The sequence below is a fragment of the Bubalus kerabau genome, chromosome 17, assembly GCF_029407905.1.
Source record: "Bubalus kerabau isolate K-KA32 ecotype Philippines breed swamp buffalo chromosome 17, PCC_UOA_SB_1v2, whole genome shotgun sequence".
In the NCBI taxonomy this organism is placed as follows: domain Eukaryota; kingdom Metazoa; phylum Chordata; class Mammalia; order Artiodactyla; family Bovidae; genus Bubalus; species Bubalus kerabau.
In genome coordinates, this window is record NC_073640.1 from 11,423,055 (window position 1) to 11,441,593 (window position 18,539).

Sequence of the window (18,539 nt, forward strand, 5' to 3'; positions counted from 1 at the left end):
GGTTCTCTTGCTTGTTAAGACTTCCTACCCTTCTCCTCTCACTTTCCCATGGTTCCATTTCTGGTTCTGGGGTCACTTCCCACATAAGCTTACCTGAGCCGGAGTAAATCATTGTTTTAGAGGCAACTTCTGGGGAAGCCCTGAATTTAGAGTGCCTGACCGTGCTGGGGGATAGAGGGCCAGGATGGAGGGGAGTGCCTCCATGACAGACTGAGAAATCCCTCCCAAGGGGACCAGGTCACCCAGTATTCCTGCCCCGTCCTTGGTGACACAGGTACGGCTGAGCTTTGCCAGAAGGGCTCTGCAGCTAGGGTCCCCAGAACCAACTTGCACCCATTTTGAGAGGTGGGGGTGGCAGCTGACGGGAGCTCCCAGACATTGCTGGTGAAACTAGAAATCGGTTTGACTGCTTTGGGAAGTGTATCTAATAAATACTAAAGCTAAACATCTGTCAACATCATGACCCTGGAGCTGTGCTCCTGGGGAGATGGCCAAGAGGGCTGAGCTCACATGTCCACCAGAGACACAAACAAGAATGTTTATAGCAGAGTATTCATAATAGCCCAGAGTGGAAACACCCTAATGTCCACTCACAGGAGAATGAATAAACTAGCTGTGGAACACATACACAGTGGACAACGCAAATGCCTCCATCGACGGGAGGAAGAGTAAATATACCATGACACATCCGTATGATGGGGTTCTGCAGCAAAAATGACTCGACAGACACACACAATTGGGTAAACGCACTGGACAGGCGTTACGTTGTGCGAAAGGAGGCAGACACAAATGAGGGTTTGCCGTGTGATTCCATTTATATAAAGTTCACAAACAGCCACAGATCATCAGTAATTATAGAGGTCACAGAAGTGGTATCTCTGCAAGGGTGGGGAGCATTGTTGATCAGGAAGACAGGAGGGAATCTTCTGGGGGTGATGAAAATACGCTGCATCTCAATACACAAATATTTATACACATGGAGTTCTACACTTAAGACTTGTGTAGTTTACTGCGTATTTACACATCAGCTTTTTTTTTTTTTTGGCTATGCCGTGTAACTAGTGGGATTTGAGTTGCTCAACCAGGGATCAAACTTGTGCCCCCTGCAGTGAAACCATGGTATCTTAACCACTGGCCCACTAGCAAATCCCAACATCAACTTTTTCTTTTTTTCAAGATTTTTTTTTTTTGATGTGGACCATTTTTGAAGTCTTTATTGAATTTGTTTTACAACATCATTTCTGTTTTATGTTTGGTGTTTTGGCCTCGAGGCATGAGGGATCTTGGCTCCCCTATCAGGGGTCAGGGAGAACCTGCATGGGGTGCATTGGAAAGTGAAGTCTTATCCACCGGACTACGAGGGAAGTTCCTCAACATCAGATTTTAAAAAGTAGCAGCAGGTAGAAGAAGAAGAAGAAAACAATGGCATCCCACTCCAGTACTCTCGCCTGGAAAATCCCATGGGCGGAGGAGCCTGGTGGGCTACAGTCCATGGGGTCGCTAAGAGTCGGACACGACTCAGCGACTTCACTTTCACTTTTCACTTTCCTGCATTGGAGAAGGAAATGGCAACCCACTCCAGTGTTCTTGCCTGGAGAATCCCAGGGACGGGGAAGCCTGGTGGGCTGCCGTCTCTGGGGTCGCACCGAGTCAGACACAACTGAAGCGACTTAGCAGCAGCAGCAGCAGCAGCAGGTAGAAACAATCCAAATGCCCATTCATAGATGAACAGATAAATAACTGGGATGCATACTCACAGTGGACTCAGCCAGCGTAAGAAGGAATAAAGCACCGCTACGTGCTCCAACATGGATGAACCTTGAGATCAGTATGTTAAATAAGCCAGACACAAAAGACCACCCACTGTATGGTTCCGTTTATCTGAAATATCCAGAACAGGAACGTCTTTACAGACAGAAAGCAGATTAGGATTTACGAGCACCTGGGGCGTGACCACTGAATGGGTGTGGGGTTTTATGTGGGGGCTGTCCTATGGTCAGGCCAGCCACGATGGCGGTTCCCTCGCTCTCTCCACCTGCCCTGCTCGGCCCGGGCCTGCTTCACCATTAGCTCGCACACACAACTTGCCTTCCTACACGCTTGCCCCAGGCCCCAGCTGGTGATTATGCTTCTCAAAGGGGCCGTGAGGAGTTCTGCTACTGCTTTCCCTGGTAGCTAAGGTACCCACCTGACACCAATTCCCCCAGGAACTGGTGACCTCGCCCTGACCCCGGAAGCAAAGCCTGCCGCCGTGCTTTGCCTGCCTCCAACCTCTGCACACGGTGGGTGTTGCTCCAGGACCATTACTTCAGACAGGTAAGCTCCCCCATCCACTAAACTTTTCACGTCTCTGTTGCTGACTCCCGGCTCTTTCGTCTTGTTTTAAAGCTGGGCAAGTGCAGGGTTTTTTTGTTTAAGTTCAGTTCTTACAGGTCTTATGGGCCTGCGGGGTGTAGGGCCTTGTAGAACCTTTTAGGCCTGAGGGGTGCAGCCCACCGCCGAGGAAACATTTTGGGAACTAGATAAGAGGTGGTGATGGCAGAACGTGGTGAAATGTTCGAAATGCCATGTTAAAGTGATATCTTGAATTTTAATTTTGTGCCAGTTTTTTAAAAGCAGCATCAAAACAGAACTTTTTAAATGAAGAGGTGGTTGCTGCTTGTCTCTGCTCTGTCTGGTCTGGGGACGGCGAGGGGTGCCGTTGCCAAAAACTTGGCTCCCTGTCCACCGACGCCAAATAAAAATACAGAGACAGAGTTTGGAGGAAATAGAAGGATGGCTTTAGTCCTCTGCTGGGCGAGGGGAGGACACAGCAGACCAGCGACTCTAGGACTGTACCCCCTCCCTAGGAGAACTGAGAGGCTTTATGTAGCCTGGATCTCAGGCTTAGAGTAAATGGTAAGGAGTCAAGTAATCAGCATCTTGCATTTTTCTTCTTCCCACGTTACTTCAAAGCAGTAACAGCTGGCATTAGGCAGCTTTGTCCGTTTGTGTCTGCGTTATTGGCCTGCGACCTTCTTTCTGAAATGCAAACAATTCTAAGGGGTGATTTTCTACAAGAGAATGTAGGGTGTAATGTACATAGTATCAGGGGTGATACGTTTCCTTTGTGAAGGACAGTTCTAGTTACAGACACTATAGATTAGCAACAGTTAAACTAGGAGCGATTCACTCCGATTAACTCCTGTCCCTTCTCTAGCCTGTTCACTCTTCCTTTTACTTTCCTTGCTCTCAAGAGAGGGAAAACCTCTTTTCTATTTTTGCAGCAGCAATGCCAATGCCACCATGACATTGCCTGTTAGAGCCATACTTGTCCATCCTTATGAAGCCTCTTGGTGAATGGTTGTGTCCCCGCCTCAAAAGACTCTCTACTGCCATCTGCTGGAAATTATCATAGCAAACAGGTTTGTATAATAGACATACATACTTCTCAATGTGTTGCTCTTCTGCACTGTACATGGCGGGACAGGTGACTTGGCTCTGTTTCTCAATGTACTCTATCCAGATTTGAATGGGCCCTTGAGCAGCTCAAGGCTGAGCTCCCCTCTGTTCCACACTAGCCTCTTCCAGGTTTGTCAGGGAGATGAAATCCACATGGTCCCTAGTTCACTCATCAGTACATTGAAACCTGCCTTTCAGAGCCACCTCCAGAAACGAAAACGTTCCCCAGGGCACTTCTGGTCATCACAGAAGCAGGGGGTTGAGAATGGGCTAGAAGGTCTTGTGGACTTAAAAGTATTCACATTCTCAAAGCTGGGAGTTCCGTTTTATTCCGTGAGAATTTTTAGGACTTCAAGCCAAGGAGACAGCATCTCCAGTAACCCTGAGAGAACTGATCCAAGGAGGTGAGGGGAGGAGGCAGGTTATATAGATTTTTGTAACAAAGGGAGTCAGAACATCAAAGAAAAAAACATATTCCAAGTTAAGTGCTTTTCTGTGTATGGGAAAACTCAGGGCTCACTGAAGTCATTCCTTTGATATGTGCGTGCTAAGTCGCTTCCGTCTCCTATTTCTACTTTTCTAGTCGCTCAGTCATGTCTGACTCTTTGTAACCCCATGGACTGTAGCCCGCCAAGCTCCTTTGTCCATGGATTCTCCAGGCAAGAATACTGGAGTGGGTTGCCACGCCTTTCTCCAGGGGATCTTCCCGCCCCAGGGACCAAACCTGTGTCTCCTGTAGCTCCTGCATTGCAGGCAGATTCTTTACTGCCTTTGATAGGCCCCTCGCCTCTCTGGGGCCAGCATCCTGCCTTTACAGTGTCCTCCGGGCTCACCGGAGGGAGTGGCTGCAGTCTGCTGGACCTCAGGTATTCTTTTCCTTCCCAAGTTCCCTCAGGCTTACCTGCCTCTGTTGTGGCTGCAATCACTGACAGGAAACGTTCCATTTCTCAGGCTCCGCCAAGCTCCTAGCCACAGGCATCTTGGCTGTTTTTTCTCTGTTGTAGGGACAACGAGCCTAAAACATGCCTAAAACACTGGGCTGTGTCTCATCTCTGACTTGCCAGGATTTGCCAGGGAGGGGAAGGGGCTGTGGGATCCAGTGGGAAGGAGATTCAGCCAAGAGGGCTCTGTGCTGGGCACACCTTACCCCTCATGCTGATGCCAGAAATTCAGCCTCTGTGAAGCTGGTGCCAAATCCGATTTCAGAGACAGAGTTTTGGGTGAAGTAGAAAAGAATAGCTTTATTGCTTTGCCAGGCAAAGGGGGCCACAGCAGGTCTGTGCCCTAAAAAACTGTGTCCAACTTGGGAGGATTTGGTGGGGAGTTTTTTTTTGCAGTGGTTCAAGGGCTGGGTTGCTGATAAGGATCAGGGTCTCAGGTGACCAATCTCCTGATGGGCTTTTCTGGTTCCCTTGATCTGGCCTCAGGTGACTTCTTGATGAGCTTCTCCGGAATAAAGAATGCTTACATCTTCCATTTGTTGGGGGTTTCAGTTCTGTAAAGATTTCCTAAGTGGCTCAGTGGTAAAGAACCCACCTGCCAATGCAAGAGATGCAGGTCTGACCACTGGGTGGGGAAGATCCCCCGGAGAAGGGCGAGGCAACCCACTCCAGTATTGTTGCCTGGAGAATCCCATGGACAGAAGAGCCTGGCGGGCTACAGTTCATGGGGTCACAAAGAGTTGGACATGACTGAGTGATTGAGCACACACACGCGTATACACACACGCACACACACCCACCCCACAGAAAGACTTCTTTGCCCAGGAGTCCCACAAGGTCCATCCATCCCGCTGGGTCCTAACAGCTCTTGTCTGGGGCTCTCCCATGACTCACCCCCACTGGCTGCAGGGGATTTGCTGGGGTGGGAGGTGAGTTTTTTGTGGACAGCAGCAATGCATCTTAAGCCCTTCACTGCCCCAAAGTTCTCGTGGTGTCCACAACTATGAGATGAGGGGCTGTCTTCCCTGGTGGGTGTCTCTTCAAGACTACGGCTGTCCTAGAGAAATAGACTGCAAACCACACATGTGGAGTGGTCTCATAGCCACATTTTAAAAAGTTAAAGGAAAACAGGCCACATTCATTTTAATAGCATATATTTTTTTACCCTAACATACTCAATGAAGTCAATCAATGCTCAGTCACTCAATCTTGTCCAACTCTTTGCGACCCCCATGGACAGTACCACCAGGCTCCTCTGTCTATGGAATTTTCCAGGCAAGAATACTGCAGTGAGTTGCCATTTCCTTCTCCGGGGGATCTCAAACATTATCATTTCAACATGCAATCAATATAAAAATTATTAATGAGATATTTTACATTCTTTTTTTCCCCCAATATGCAAAGTCTTCAAAACCTGGTGTATAATTTCCCTTCTAGGGCATCTCAGTCAGGACCAGTCATGTTCAAGTGCCCTGCAGCAGCCTTAAGCAGCCAGTGGCTCCTGTGTGGACAGCATGTTTCCAGAGTTTCCATAAACCAGGAGTGGGGCAGTGGCACCTTGGTGGGAAGTGGGGAGAGCAGCAGGAAGACAGGACTTGAGCCAGCACTTACACACCCATACGTGGCTTTTACTGAGGTGGTGTGAATTGAGAAGCTGTTTCGGAACACAAGTCTGTGCGCCCAATGCACAGCGAGGAGAGACTAGCCGAGAAATGTTTGTTGCAGGCCCAGCAAGGAAAATGGGCAGCTTGCACTCAGAAACCCCATATTCCCTGATGGTTTTGGGCTCGGGTCGGGGGAGAAATGTTTATAGGCAAAATGTGAGAGGAGAGCTGTAGGGTGTGTGACTTTCATTTGATTGGCTTGCTCCAGGAATCTTGCCCCCAGCTGAAGTTACCTTCCTCCACCTGGGTGGGGCCTTAGTTTCTGCAGAAGAACTCAAAGGGATTGTTACATATCTTTCTTGAGGAGGAACCAGGACCCTGCCCCAAGCCTGGACTATTGTTTCTTGATGGCTCCTCCCTTGTTTCTGTATCCCCTCCCTTCCCCGACACTGTTTGGATCTGCCCTCCAACGCAGGGAAGGTCAAGGAGGCTGAATGAAGCCTATTTCCTACACCCAAGGAAGGAGAGGGGAGGACCCCACAGGGTCCCACTCAGTTCCAAGGCCCCTCATGAAAAGCGCCGGGTTGGACCCACTTTGGGAATCCTACAGAACTGATGTCCAGAGCTGCCAGGTTCTTGGGTCTGATCTTAAGTCCCCCTGGGAAGCAAGCATCTATTTCAATTGATTTTTTAAGAAAGAAACATATATTCATTTACAAGAAAAAAACTTAGATGATAACCTACAGGAAGGGGGACCCCATTCCAGAGCCCGAGAGTGGGCTGTTGTCTAACTCTCAGAAATGGATTGTCCGAGGAGACACACGTGCTGACAGAGCAAGAGCCTTTGCTGGGAAGAGGGCCCAGGAGAACTGCCCAGCCTTGTGGCTCGTAGTCTCGGGGTTTATGGTAATGGGGTCAGTCCCGGGTTGTCTCTGGCCAGTCATTCTGACTCAGGGTCCTTCCTGGTGGTGCGCGCAGCCAAGATGGATCCCAGCGAGGATTCTGGGAGGTCGGTAGGACACATGGACCGGTGTCTCCTCTCCCCTTTTGACCTTTCCTGAATTCCTCCAGATGCTGGTAGCTTGTTAGTTCTGCATTCCTTACCAGGACCTCCTGTTGTAAGATAACTCATACAGGTGGTGACTATCCTGTCTGGCCAGGGCGGGCAGTTTTGGTCAGCAGTTCCCTTAACATAGCTATGCATTTTTGTGGCATGAATGAATGAATGAGTGAAAAACTTCAATATGAAGACCAGAAAGCGCCTGTGCCAATGAGGGGCAGTGGGCCTCAGACCTACATCTTACGTCAGGAGCTGGGCAGCGAGACTGGACTCTCCATGCTGAGACGAGGAAGTGTGTGTGTGGGCAACCAGGCTGCAGACGCATTCAGAGTCTGTCCCTTCTTAGCTGTGGATCCCATGACAGTCCCAGGTTCTTCCTCCCACTGCCCATCAGTCCACCCAGAGGAGCGCCTTACCTTTGCTATCCATGGCCTTTCATTCATTCAGTCACCCGTTCATTCATTCATTCCTTGAGCAAAAATTTATGTACGCTGAACCCTGGAAGCACTGCCCAGTGAAATAAGCCAAAGTCCAGCCATCTGAGCGTCCGGTGCAGGGGAATCTAGAGAGGCAGAAAGTTGACTGATGGCTGCTTAGGGCTGAGGGATGGGGGTAGGGAGGACGGGATGGGGGACAGGAAGGTGAGAGCTGAAGGGAAGAGGTTTCTTTAAAAAAAAATTATTTATTTGGCTGTACCAGGTCTGTGGCATGTGGGATTGTATTCTCTGACCAGGGATTGAACTCAGGCCCCCTGCATTGGAAGCGTGGAGTCTGAGCCACTGGACCACCAGGGAAGTCCTGAGAGGGTTGTTTTTTTTTTTTTTTGGTGAGGAACATATTCTAAAATTGACTCTGGTAAAGTCTGCACAGCTGTGTAAATATGCTAAAAACCATGGAATTATACAAATTACTTGGATGGATTGTATTGTATGTGAATTCTATCTCAATAGCCTACTTAAATATGTGTGTGTGTGTGTGTGTGTGTGTATATATATATATATATATATATGTATTGAGTACCTACTGTGTGCCAGGTAAACTAGGGGCTCAGGAGTGGATAAAAGTGAACACAGTCCTCCACCACATACAGTCTGACGGAGGAGCCAGCCACTACACAAATCATCCCACACATCTTTTTCACAAGGGCAGTGTATAGAGCTAAACGGACGTGCAGGCAGGGGGGAGCACCTTCCAGGACCGGGCAGCACAGAGCTGAGCCGGAGGAGCTGGAAATGACCAGCCCTGCTGGGAGACAGGGAGGTAGGAACAGCCTTCCAGACAGAGGGAAGGGCGAGGGCAGAGGCCCCGGAGGCCTGGCACTTGGAATGGCCGAGGAGGAGGAAGTATGGGGCCAGGAGAGACAGGCCAGGCCCCTTAGGTCTTTGTCCTCCTGCGTGGGAAGCGCTGGGGCCTGCGGCTGGGCAGTGGGGGGAAGGGGGGTACGTGATCCTTTTGGAGGACAGAATCCCCGGGTTTTATTGTGCAATGGACCAAGGGCCCCAGACGCAGTAGAGGCGGGAGGGGCCGGCACCTCACCTCCCACATTGTATTAAGATGTGCTTTCTCCCAGGGAGGGGGGCTTCCTGTTCATGAAACAGGAAGTAAGGTCTGTTTAGCTAGCAGCCGGCTGGGATAGAGAGGCCTGAGGAAGCGAGGATCGGGCAGGCAGCCGCAGGTGAGGCCTGGCCGGCCCAGTTCACACCTGCGTGCCTCTGGTGGCCAGGGCAAGTGAGGGCAGGGTGGCCACTCTGACGCCCCTGGGCCCCGGGCTGCTGCAGAACCAGGCGCTGGGGGCGGGAGACAGCGTTCCAGGACTCCAGGCCCATGACGTCAGTGTTGCCATGGAGACCCCTGCTTCCATCAGCACGTGTTGCAGCTGCAGGAGACCCCCGGGCAGGGAAGGCTTGGCAGGGTGGAGGGAAGCAGAAAAGAGCAGGACCCTGCCGGCCTGCGGCCCTGCCCCTGAGCGGGGTCCCCGAGAGGGCAGGGGTGCCAGTCTTGGAGGGGACCCTCCAGATCTCCATCCGGCCGGTGGCCAGGTCCCCCGACATGCTCCTTTGCTGCAGTCTGAGAGATGCCTTGGTATGAAACAGCTCAGGCTGTGCCCTTTCCCCCTAGCAGCCGAGGAAGGGAGGGAGTGGAGTGTGCTCCCTCTACTGACCCCTCCCACCGCCACACTCCAGCTCCGTTGTTGTGTTTCAGATCCCTCCTCATTCAACCGTTTCCTGAGCCCTCCACATGTCAGATGCTCTGTGAGCTCCTCTGATCCCAGCGAGGGACGCTGGCCTGCTCACGGGCAGCAGGTGCAAGCGCACCTATGAAATGGTGTTTCCTTTGTCTTTAAACCTTGTTCTCTGAAATCTTTCTTTGCAGTTTCTAAAAGACACCTTCAGTGGCAAAATGCCCAAGCTAGCTGAGAACTTCAGCCTCCCATTAACTCCCTGTTCATTTCACACCTCTTCTGGTTTCTGAGTCCCTGCCTCCTCCCCGGGGTGGGGTGAAGGTGAAGAGGGACCATTGTCCTTGTCTGGTCATTGTTGTTTCTCTGAGTGGCCACAGGGCTGTCGAGTGAAAAAAAAAACAACAAAACACCAGCTAAAAGCTGAGAATTAGTTTGATTTGAGGACATTAATGAGAACTAGAGCCCACACAGGCAGCCTCTCAGATTGCTCTGAGGGACTGTTCCAGAGAAAAGAGGGAGGAGCCAGGACTTATAGGCATTTTAGCCGGGAAAAGTAGAAAGACTACAGAAGGTTATTGCTAACCACAAAAGCAGACATCTCAAGTTAATGATTTTAGCGTCTATGTATGGAAAAGTGCGGGTGTCTAGGCTCATTGGAATAATTCCTTTGATAGGCATCTTAGCTGTCTTGGGGCCTCCCAGATGGCATTAGTAGTAAAGAGCCCACCTGCCAATGCAGGAGATTTGAGAGACATGGGTTCGATCCCTGGCTCGGGAAGATCCGCTGAAGGAGGGTGTAGCAACCCACTCCAGTGTTCTTGCCTGGAGACTCCCCATGGATAGAGGAGCCTGGCGGGCTACAGTCCATAGTGTCGTAGAGTCAAACACCTTGACTTCACACGCACTTAGCTAGCTAGGGCCAGTGTCCTGTGTTTTCCCATCTTGAATCCCCTCTGGGTGTACCATTGGTCTGCTGCCGTGGCTCATGGCCTGATGACTGGCAACATTCCCTGTCTCAGAATGGCAGGCACATTCTCTGTTTACTGAAATGGCGGGTCCCTGTTTTTGTCACCGGGCAGCACACATTTGGGCTGCCCCGGTGTGTGCTTTTGGGGGACACGTGTGGGTGTGGGCAGAGGTGAGGGAGCCCACAGGGCCCCCTGCGGCCCCCTCTCCCTGCGGCCTGTCTCCCTCCTGGGGCTGGGGGCAGAGGTCTCCTTGTGGAATGACGCTGGGAAAGTGTCTCGGGCCCTGTTGGCTTCCTGGTGCCCGAGGGACTCCCAGAAGCTCCCGCGTCCCTGACCTGTTGTGGTGACCTCCTACATCCTGGCACCTCTCGCCAGCTCTCTTCTCCTGTGGGGAGGGAGGGGGTGGTTCTCAGAGGAGGAAATGAGGCTGGCGGGCTCAGCTGGGCAGGACCCTCCCCACGAGGGGGGCAGCCGTCTGTGGTTGCCAGCGTATGTTCCCGGGTGGTGCAGGCTTGTCCAGCAGGACCAGGTACTAGTCACGTATGATCTGAGAGTCGTGTTTCTCGGTAAGTCCTCTGGCCCATCTCAGGCCTTAACACACAGGACGCATTTAGAAATCGTTTATTCATTCACTTGATATGAGTCTCCTAGGTGCTAGGCCCTGTGTTCTAGGATGGTGGATGGATGGGTAGGTGTGTACGCGAATAAATGAATGAATAGCTAGGCAGATCAACGGATAGACAGATGGAAAAATGAATGGACAGGTAGGGGAGTGGACGGGTCGGTAAATGGAAGCTGTCCATAAGGGGTTGGTTTAGTGACTCCTGAATGCATGTGTTTACTATCTGTCGTGCAACAAATTATCCCAAAGTTTATTGGCTTCAAACAGACACTGTCTTACCACTTTTGTGGGATCGGAATTCGGAAATAACTTAACTGGGTAGTTCTGACTCAGGATCACTCCTGTGGTTGCAACCAGAGTGTCAGATGGGATTTGACTGGGACTGCAGCCTCCGCTTATTTATTTTCTTTTGTCTTTCTTGGCCATGCTGGGTCTTCGTTGCGGAGCGTGGGTCTCTCTCGTGGTGAACAGCTCTGGAGCACCCAGGCTCAGGACTTGTGGCACATAGACTCTCTGGCTGCGCACAGGGCCGAGTTCCCCCACAGCATGTGAGATCTTAGTTCCCTGACCGGGGATCAGACCCGCTTGCCCTGCATTGGTAGGTGGATTCTTAACCTTTGGACCGCCAGGGAAGTCCCAGTTTCCGCTTCCGTGATGACTCCCTCTTGGGGCTGTTGGTGGACAGCCTATTTCTCCATCACCATCACTCCTCCTCTTATTTATTTTTCCTCTTTGTTAGAAGCAAGTCACTCAGGGGGAGGGGAATTAGGCTTCATCTTTTGAAGGAAGGGCATCAGAGAATTTGGGGACAGATTTTAAAACCATCACAACAGATAGAGGGATTGGCATGCCCACTCGTCCTCCTGGATGCTGGAGTCTTCGAATAATCTTAGACCAGGGATGCCCCCACTCTCCCCCGATCATGACCATATGTTAAATTCATCTGGAACACTTAGAACATATCAGTGTTCAGGGCTCAACCCCCTGACCATCTTATTAGTCTGATGAAACCTGTGGACGTTTGTGTTTTGTTTTGTAACCTGATGCTGGGAAAGATTGAGTGCAGGAGGAAAATGGGGTGACAGAGGACGAGATGGTTGGATGGCATCGCCGACTAATAGACATGAGTTTGAGCAGACTCACAGAGGTAGTGAGAGACCGGAAAGCGTGGTGCGCTGCAGCCCATGGGGTCGCAGAGAGTTGGACACGACTGAGCGACTGAGCAAAAACAACAAACTTTAATCACGAAACCCAGCATTTATGTTCCCACTACATGGGTTTTTTTGTGTGTATGTGGTAGGGTTTTTTTATTGTGGTAAAATATACACAACACAAAATTTGCCATTTAAACCATTTTTTAATTTAATTTTTGTTTTATATTGTAGTTGATTTACAATGCTGTGTTAGTTTCCAGTGTACAGCAAAGTGATTCAGTTACATATATACATATACTAGCTCTCTTTCAGATTCTTTCCCATACATGTTATTACCGAGGACTGAGTAGGGTTCCTTGTGCTGTGCAGTAGGTCCTGGTTGATTATCTGTTTTGTATGTAGTAGTGTGTGTATGTTAATCCCTGACTCTTAATTTTTCCCTCCCCTGACCTTTCCCCTTTGGTAGCCAGAAATTTGTTTTCAAAGTCTGTGAGTCTGTTTCTGTCTTGTAAATGAGTTCATTTGTATCACTTTTTTTAGGTTTCACACATAAGTGATACCATATGGTATTTGTCTTTCTCTGTCTGACTTCAGGGCTTCCCCTGTGGCTCAGAGGTATAAAGAATCAGCCTGCAATGCAGGAGACACAGGTTCGATCCCTGGGTCAGGAAGATCCCCTGGAGAAGGGTATGGCAACCCATTCCAGTATTCTTGCCTGGAGAATCCTATGGACAGAGGAGCCTGGTGGCTACAGTCCATGGGGTCGTGGAATGTGAAGTCAAGTGGGCCTTAGGAAGCATCACTACGAACAAAGCTAGTGGAGGTGATGGAATTCCAGTTGAGCTATTTCAAATTCTAAAAGATGATGCTGTGAAAGTGCTGCACTCAATATGCCAGCAAATTTGGAAAACTCAGCAGTGGCCACAGGACTGGAAAAGGTCAGTTTTCATTCAATCCCTAAGAAAGGCAATGCCAAAGAACGCTTAAAAAACCGCACAATTGCACTCATCTCACGTGCTAGCAAAGTAATGCTCAAAATTCTCCAAGCCAGGCTTCAACAGTACGTGAACTGTGAACTTCCAGATGTTCAAGCTGGTTTTAGAAAAGGCAGAGGAACCAGAGATCAAATTGCCAAGATCCTTTGGATCATCGAAAAAGCAAGAGAGTTCCAGAAAAACATCTACTTCTGCTTTATTGACTATGCCAAAGCCTTTGACTGTGTGGATCAGAATAAACTGTGGAAAATTCCTCACGAGATGGGAATACCAGACCACCTGACCTGCCTCCTGAGAAATCTGTATGCAGGTCAGGAAGCAACAGTTAGAACGACATGGAACAGCAGACTGGTTCCAAATTGGGAAAGGAGTACATCAAGGCTGTATATTATCACCCTGCTTATTTAACTTACATGCAGAGTACATCATGAGAAACGCTGGGCTGGAGGAAGCACAAGCTGGAATCAAGATTGCTGAGAGAAATATCAATAACCTCAGATATGCAGATGATACCACCTTTATGGCAGAAAGCAAAGAAGAACCAAGAGCCTCCTGATGAAAGTGAAAGAGGAAAGTGAAAAATTTGGCTTAAAACTCAACATTCAGAAAACTAAGATCATGGCATCCGGTCCCATCACTTCATGGCAAATAGATGAGGAAACAATGGAAACAGTGAGAGACTTTATTTTTGGGGGCTCCAAAATCACTGCAGATGGTGACTTCACCATGAAATTAAAAGACATTTGCTCCTTAGAAGAAATGCTACGCCCAACCTAGACAGCATATTAAAAAACAGAGACATTACTTTGCCAGCAGAAGCCCATCTAGTCAAAACTGTGGGTTTTTCCAGTAGTCATGTATGGATGTGAAAGTTGGACTATAAAGAAAGCTGAGTGCCAGAGAATTGATGCTTTTGAACTACAATGTTGGAGAAGAGTCTTGCGAGTCCCTTGGACAGCAAGGAGATCCAACCAATCAATCCTAAAGGAAATCAGTCCTGACCATTCATTGGAAGGACTGATGTTGAAGCTGAAAGTCCAATACTTTGACTACTGATACGAAGAGCTGACTCATTTGAAAAGACCCTGATGTTGGGAAAGATTAAAGGTGGGAGGAGAAGGGGACAACAGAGGATGAGATGGTCGGATGGCATCACCAACTCAGTGGGCATAAGTTTGAGTAAACTCTGAGAGCTGGTGATGGACAGGGAGGCCTGGCGTGCTGCAGTCGTGGGGTTGCAAAGAGTCGGACACAATTGAACTGAACTTAACTGACTTTACTTAGTGTGATAATCTTCAGGTTGATCCATGTAGCTGCAAATGCATTACTTCATTCTTTTTTGTGGCTGAGTAATATTCCATTATATATACTACGTATTATGTATCTTACATATTATATATGTTATGTTGTTGTTACTGTTCAGTTGCTCAGTCATGTCCAACTTCTGCAAGCCCATGGACTGGAGCATGCCAGGCTTTCCTGTTCTTCACTGTCTCCGAGTTTGCTCAGTTTCATGTCCACTGAGTCAGTGATGCTATCTACTCATCCCATCCTTTGTCACCCCCTTCTTTTGCCTTTAGTCTTTTGCAGTATCAGTCTTTTCCAATGACTCGGCTCATACACACACACACAGTGGTGGAGGGTAACCACCACCACTCGCTCTGACACCCCCCACATCTTTATCCATTCCTCTGCTGATGGACATCTAGGTTGCTTCCATGTCTTGACTGTTGTGAGCAGTGGTGCAGTGAACATAGCGGGGTGCATTTTAACCAGCCCCTGATAATCTCTGTTCTGCTTTCTGTCTCTGTGAATTTGGCGGCTCTGGGAAACTTACATAAATGGAGTCATACAGTATCTGTCCTTTTGTGTCCGGCTATTAATACAGGAAGCACAGTGTGTTCCCGCTCCATGCAGGTAGCAGGTGTCAGCTTTCACTCCTCTCATGAAAGAGTAATATCCGCTGTATATGCCACATTTCGTTTATCCCTTCCTCTGTCGATGGACATCTGGGTCGTTTCCATATCGGTATTGATATTTTTTAAAAGCTCCAGATTGATTCTGATGTGAAAGTAGGCATGAAAACGAGGGCCTTCGTTCTCAATCCCAGCTGCCCATTAGAATTACCTGGGAGCTGTAAAACACAGACAGAAAAACCCCCACAAACCCAATGCTGGTGCCCATGCAGACAGACCTGGCTCAGCGGCAGCGCCTCTTAAGTGGACCCCAGGAGTCCAGATGAACACCCGCTTCCTTCCAGTGATAGAAGGTGCAGGTGTGTGGACTCATTTCCAAGTCTCTGCTGCCCCCTGGTGGCACAACTGACAGCATTCCTGGGCGCCTCGCTCTCCAGGACAGGCTTGCCCACCCACTGGGAGCCCACAGTGCCAGCCCTACCCGGGGGCTTGGGGACCTGCAGAACTCGACCTGTCCCCCCGCCCCCCACTGTGCTTCCTTGCTGGCCTTGCGTGGCTCCATGTATAGAGGGACAGAGGGGGTTGTTAGAGAGGAGAGGACACAGACAGGCGGAAGACTCCACTTTGGGTGAACTTGAACAAGCCTCGGTTTCCCAGGCTTTCACGTGAGGAAAACCACCACCACTCCTCTGACGAGTCCCTGAGATCGCTGGTGGGCATGTGTATCAGCCTCCGGAAGGACCCAGGGCCGGTGTGTCCACCTTGGGCGTTTGGGCCTGGGTCGTTCCCTGTACCGGAGCCGTCCTGGGCGTGGTGGGGTGTTGAGCAGCTGCTGGGCTTCCGCCCACTAGCTGCCAATAGAACTCTCCATTGTGATCCTCAAAAATGTCTCCAAATGTGGACAGATGTCCCCCGAGTACAAGGTTGCCAGGTAAAATACAAGTTTCCCAGTTACATTTGCATTGCAGATAAAAAGCTTATAACTTTTTAGTGCAATCATTTTGCAAAGACTGCGTTTTTATTTGTTAAGTCAGGAAACCCTACCTGGGGACAGAATCACCCATTCAAGAGCCCCCATCCTGGCGAGCTGTTGATAACTGTTTAGGAGGCTCAGATGCCAGATGGGGAGGTTGCATCTGGGTGGAACTGGGTTGAGACCACCATGGGTGCCATCTGGGGCCGCGCCCAGCAACGGTCAGCCCAGGCCAAGGGGCCCCCGTCGAGGCTGAAGCTGGGTTCATGGTTGGGCCTTCTCAGTGACACACCAAGGGCCGGGCTGGGAGGGACCGCCCTGCTTCCCACACTGGGGGCTGCTGGGGGCAGGGCAGCTTGTGGCCGACCACAGATCAGAGCAGCGCACCCCCAGCTCTTCCCCAGGGGGAGCCAGGCCCTCAGTGACGGAGGTTCAGGTCCAGCTTACTCACTTGCAAGAGGAAGGAACCGGGCCAAAGAGAGGCAGTGACTGGCCCCAAGTCACACAGCCAGCTTGTGGTGGTGCAAAGCTAGGGGCTAGGCCTTCTGCCCCTGGGTGGAGCCTGGGAGTGTCCTTGGTTTCTGGTAAGTTCTCTAGGAGCTCCAGGCATTTTCAGACACAGCGAGAGGCACTCAACACAGGCTTCATGCCGAGGCTGGGCCCCCTGCGGTCCTCAGCTGCCCCCTCATTCTACTCCAGGGGAGCCCTGGGCCTCCTGGGGCTGTCCCTGTGATGACCAGCTCTTGTTTCTGTCTGATGGGGAGAAGTGACTTGGGGAAGTGGAGACGCACATGGGTCCGGAGCCAGATGGTTTGGGGCTGGAGACTGACTGTCTCTCCCTGACTGTGACCTGAGGCACCCAGGGCCTCAGTTTCTTCATCTGTAATATGGGAGTGATGAAAATGGTACCCACTTTGTAGGGCTGTTTTAAGGATTCAATGGCTTAACGATTATGAGTGCTTAAGACAGTATGTGGCAGGTAGGAAGGTTTACTATTTATCTAACTTTTACCCCTTCTTGTGATGTCAAGCCTCCATCCCTCAGGGAGCTGATTCGGTGTGGCTGTCAGTCACAGCCCTCCTCTAAGGGGTATGTTGACTCAGGCAAGACCAATCACTGTACCCTGTTGCCCAGGGAAGTCGCTGGGTTAGTGAGTAAGACCAGCCTGAGGAAGGTCTAGTTCAGTCCCTGGATCCAGCCTAACATGAAGCCCGTGTACTCCCTGGGATTCCCAACATGTAAGACTAATGCTCTTATTTTGTTTAAACAAGTTTGAATAGAGTTCTGATCCATATCCCTTCTTTGCTCCATAGGACATAAAGGGTTTCTGCAGGACAGTCCCCTTCTCCCATGGGCTAGGGTCCCCAGTCTTGGTTTTGATCCAGCCCCACACTGGGTCGCTCTTGCTCACTCAAAGAGGTAGGTCTTCTGTGTCTGAGCTGCAATCAGGGCTCACAACAAAAGGAAACAGACTTGTGTAGAGTACCTACCGTGCCCCAGATATTGTGCTGGGGCTTTTGTTGTATTTACAGCTGAGGCGGCTGTGACTCAGACAGGTGCAGTAACTTGCCCATGGCCATACAGTAAGGAAGTAGAATCCCTTCCATTTGAACCCAGGCAGTCTGGCTCCAAAGCAGGGGTACTTCTCACAGCACCCAGCGGCTTACTATTGGTGGGGGCATTTTTTTTCCCATTAAAAAATGTATAATATAAAATTCACCATCTAAGAGAGGGGATTTTGAAAGGCAGATATACCAAAAGATGAGGTAGAGAATTCACTACTCCCGGTGGGCTGGTGCCCCTGGAGAATGGAGGCCTGGGCTCATTCATTCATGCAACATACGTTACGGGGCCCCTCCTAGGTGTCTGGCGGGGTCCAAGGCAGGGCTCAGCATTCAAGATGAGGCTGTGAGAGGACTCAGGTGAAGAGTTTAAGGTGACACTCCTTCTCAGGGTTGACCCTGCACCTGCACAGCCCCCCCACCCCAAGGTGTCCCCACCCCAAATCCTGTGCCAGCAGCCTAGCTTGGACACTCTAGTCCCAGCCCAGGTTTGAGATCAGACTTTGCACTTCTGCTGCAGGGGCCATGGGTATTTGATACCTGGTCAGGGAACTAAAGTCCCACAAGCACCACACCCCACCCCCAAAAAAGATCAAGGAGAGTTTAGATAACCTGGCAGACACCCAGTCCAGCCAGGAAAGGAGCTTCCGACACACCGTCCCTGAGGAATGACTGTTGGCAAGGTTTCCAGGGTGGGGGCCACTTGGCACAACACGGCCGAATCACTGGGGGTCTGGAGGGGAGACAGGGCAGGTGCACCCCTGCTTGCGGGCACTCCAGGTTACCGCCTGTGACAGTATCCTCAAGGGCAGGGACGCCGCCACCGTCAGGACCCCTCTCCAGGGTGCTGATGTTCCAACTGCAGCTCCCAAGCTGGCCGGCCCCTCCGAGGCCTGGGCCCAGCTCCGAGACCGCCTCTAAGCTTCCACGTTGTCATCATCACCTGCTTCCCGTGTTCCTCCTGCCCCGGGGGTGGTGGCCGCCCTGGGTCAGGTTAGCCCACAGTACCTCATCGTCCCTGTGTTGTCTTTTGGGTTCGCAACCCCTGGCTGGCAGTCCCATCACAGTGTCTCTGAGCAAAGAAGCAGGGTGCTTTTGGTGTCCTGGAGGGAGTCTCGGTG

The 18,539-nt window shown here is 50.5% G+C and overlaps 1 long non-coding RNA gene across 2 annotated transcripts in view; it reads left to right on the forward strand.

The window, feature by feature from the left end:
- Window positions 1–1,186: 1,186 nt before the first annotated feature.
- LOC129631423 (uncharacterized) overlaps window positions 1,187–18,539 on the forward strand; it is a 46,400-nt gene continuing 29,047 nt past the window's right edge. The window contains exons 1-2 of one of the 2 annotated variants that reach the window (XR_008704034.1): window positions 1,187–2,316; window positions 3,267–3,404. This is a non-coding gene — a long non-coding RNA (uncharacterized LOC129631423). The remainder of the gene's footprint in view (window positions 2,317–3,266; window positions 3,405–18,539) is intronic. The other variant, XR_008704033.1, reaches the window with a different exon arrangement.